This window comes from Stegastes partitus, unplaced genomic scaffold, assembly GCF_000690725.1.
Source record: "Stegastes partitus isolate 25-593 unplaced genomic scaffold, Stegastes_partitus-1.0.2 Scaffold1617, whole genome shotgun sequence".
Taxonomy (NCBI): Eukaryota; Metazoa; Chordata; class Actinopteri; family Pomacentridae; genus Stegastes; species Stegastes partitus.
The window spans coordinates 40172-44207 of NW_007579348.1; positions in this window are offsets into that span (position 1 = coordinate 40172).

Consider the following 4036-nt stretch of genomic DNA (forward strand, 5'->3'; position numbering starts at 1 on the left):
TGCTGCTTTAATGTGCCAGTCCACTCATGTTGTCGCCGTTTTGTCCTATACATGTGGGTCACTGATGACTGACTGTACTGACAGACTATATAGGTCACGAAGTGTAACCAGGGTGAATGTGGGATAGTTTAAAGTAAAAATAGATTCAAAAGATAAGACAGGAATAAGACTTCTTCAGAATAAATTCTATGTGTTTATTACTTTAGATATTGTCACAATTACTTTACTTATAGTAATTTACATCAACCACTTTAATAATATACATACAAACAAAAGATCTTTTCCTAGTCTTTCTCTCCATATTTTGTTGTACTGTATTCTGGTACCTTAGTCATATTTCAATTACAAAGTGAACAATAATAAAAAGGCAGCAGAAATCTCTACTGGAGTGACATTTGGGCAAAATACAACCAATGTCTTAAGTTTACGCTTTCGAGACTTTTTGACAGATTAATATAAAAACTACTAACTGAGCAGCTAAACAGATAAAAGAGGTCAGAATGTTTTTAGAGATTATTGGAGCTTCACTCTAAAACCCAAAAAGTAGTTTAAATGAAAGAAATGGCTACATGTGAAAACTGGCTGAGTGATGTGTTTTTGTCAAAAAACCCAATCCCCACAGTGTAAACAGCCTGGCTAAACCAAACACGCACAGTAGCAGGAAGAATCCTTGCTGATCACAATGACCAATCCAACACTCTTTATATTTGTATTTATATCTTTACAAAAAAGGGTTGTCATGTTTGTCCATTTTTCCCCCAAAGAGTGAACGGTAACAGTGACTGTGCTGAGATTCAAAGCTGTGACTGTCTTTGGTTTCTCCTGATTAAACTTGAAAAAGTAGATTCCTAGAATTTAAGGGCAACAAAGGTTAGAGGGCAGCCTGTCACACCACATCACACCACTTCTGTATTAGAGGGTTAGGGTTAACTAACCCTATATTACAAGAACTAATCATTTAAAATACTTATTTTTGCCCTTTTTTCTTCCACCCACATTAAACATAAGTAGGGTACTGTCACACGCTTCACAAACCTTCTGGATTCTCATGTGTACTTTAGTTGTACATTAAGAGAACGGGCTGTTACCAAAGGTAAACAAAAAACCAAGCTCCACAACCAAAAGTCAGAAGTGGAAATTCAGCGTTGACATCCAAGTCATGCTGATTTGTGCTGCTGAAAGATTGTAGTTAATATATCACAGTCTGTGTCTGGAATTTCAGATTGACCAACCTCTTAATGCAGTTATTAAACAATGCCTCAGACAACAAGCTTCTTTCATGTGAAAAGGTTTAAGAGCAACATACGCTTAAAGGTTTGTTTAAAGTTCAAATATTTTTCCTATTTTAATTATACATACAGTCCACAATCTGTAAAAGTTCATGCTTTTGATATTTAGCTTATAAAATATGTGCTTGGACTTGCAAGATGTGTATGTATGTTCTTGTTAAACTTTTGTGTTTTTTAAACTTCTGTATGTCATCAGCCTCTTGAAATAATGGCCTACATGATTTTTTCTGAAAAAATAAAATAAAATAAAATAGAAATTGACCAAAAATTAAATATATATGACATCTAGCAATTTCACTCAAATGTTGTGACAATGAATACGTATTAATAATGTCTGTCAATTATGTAACAGAGGAATAAAGTCAAGTGACTCTCATACCAAAAAGGAAAAACAATTCAACCTATTTCTTTACCCTTCGGTGCACTGTCACTGTTAGAATAATTCTATGTTATGATCCAGTGATCTTTGTGAAAAGTATGAGAATGCTAGAAATGTTCATTGCCTTTTTTTCACCTTGTTAGTGTGAGATAAGATGTCCTTAGTGGGTAGTCAAAACGCCATGCCTACACGCACACATTTGCAGGAGGTTGTCTTCTGTTTTCTGTATACAAAAAACAATGCTTCGTGCTTTTAGTTAGTCACTTGTTCAGACTCTGTGCTGTACATGTTGCTCCTTGTTGCAAGTAAAACTTTGCTTTGACTTAAGAGACGACTCTGTGTATTGATTTGGAGCAGTTCGGACTCCACTGAAGAATTTTCCTAACATTTTTGGTCCTTCGAGTCAGATTCCAATATCCCTCCTCTGGACAGGTTTGGGGCAGAGACCGTGCACGGGGGAGTCTGGGACTCCTGGAAGAAAGACCTCCGTCTTGAATTAGACGTTCAGAGAGGCCAGCCACCGCTGTCCGGAGGGTTCGGTACACAGGAGGTCAGTCAAAACAGGCAGAGGTATCCAAAAAAACAAGAGGGGAGAGACAAGATCCAAAAACAGAAGCAAAGTCGTTACGAAGCAGGCTATGACTATGACTATGAACAACACTGGTACAAAGACTGTGAAAGTGCGTCAAACTGGCTACGAGGCTGTGAGACACACAAGGTAATATACACAAGGTAATGAGGGGAGATAGGAAGCAGGTGAGGGAAAGCAATCAGGGAGCAGGTGTGACTAGACAGGTGTGGGAAGTAAATTAAGACAGACAACTGGTTAGTGATTTCAAAATAAAACAGGAAAGACAAGACATAAAATGTGCACACAAACTTGACAGACATGACAGAAACTATAGCGGGAGGGGTAGAGGCAGAAGCAGAGGTAGAGGAGCTCATAGACAAGGGCCAAGAAAACCACAGTCAAAGGATGTATGCTATCTGTACAACAGAACAAGTCATTATGCTAAAGACTGTCCCACCAGAGGAGGCAGTAGCGCTTGACTTACCAACCACATGGCTACTACAAAACCTGAGGTGTGGAAGCAGGAAAGTGACTCCTATGATACAGAAACTGAAAGTTTGACTGAAATAGAAGTACATTATGGAACAGCATGTGAAATTCTAAAACTAAATGTAAAACCCAAAGTGCAACTAAATGTGGGAGGCAAACAAATGACGTTCTTGTGTGATTCAGGTGCTGCCTCAACTGTGATAAAATAAAAAGAATTTCCAAAAATAACAGCCACAGGTGAAAAAGCATTGGTAAGAACAGCAAATGGAAACTTGCATGTGGAACAATACACAAAACCACTGAAAATAACTGACCCATAGACAGGATGATCCTGTGTCACAACAATTCTGTTATCCTCAGCGTGCTCAGTTAACCTGTTGGGCAGAGATCTGCTGGAACTGCAGATTGGTGTTGTTCCAACCCACAAAGGCATGAGAGCTATGAGAATGACATGCCAAAATGCTCTTTTTGAACCTGGACAGCCATACTATTGGTACAGTCTGGACCTGCAAAACAAGGGCCCAGGCAGTAGCAACAAAGAATTAGTTAAATTGGCACAAGAGATCACACCCCAAGTGGCAGATGTAATACCTGCAGACGAATTGCATTGCCCAAATTACAGAGGAGCACCTGGCCCAGACAAGGATTTCGAGAAACATTTCTTCAAGCATGCTCAAGGCTCACTGCAGCTGACCCACCTTTACTGGGACGAAAGAGGTCACTGTGGAGCAGCCTGCAAGATCTTATCACCTTTTGACCGTCTGTGCAGAAGTGGCTATGCACCACATGTTTCCTTGACCAAGCCAAACTATGCTGAGTGGAAAGACACAGGCAAAATGGTGACTAGAGGAGAGGAGGCCACAGACTGGCAAAACAAAGGGTCAGGCGTGCAATATAGCCACAGACAACAGCTGTGGTCAAAACAGCTAAACTGGCTCATTCATGCCAAACCAAAACCGCCATATGAGAGAGAAGCAGACTTATCCTCACTTCCTGACAGCTTATGGGCTACAAGTAAGACAGATGTAGGGTGAATTAAAGAATGCATACCAGTGAAAATTAAACCAAAAGGCTCTTACAGACCATATCAATGTCAATACCCATTAAAACCAGAAGCAAAAAAATGTATTAAAAGTACAATAGAGGGCTTGCTTAAAGCAGGTGTTTTAGTCCCATGTGATGATTCACTATGCAATACACCACTGTTTCCAGTTAAAAGGCGGCTCCATCTGCTGGCTGGAGGATGGTTCAAGATTTGCAAGCAGTAAACAAAGCAGTTGCAGCTAGAGCACCAAATGTGCCTGATCC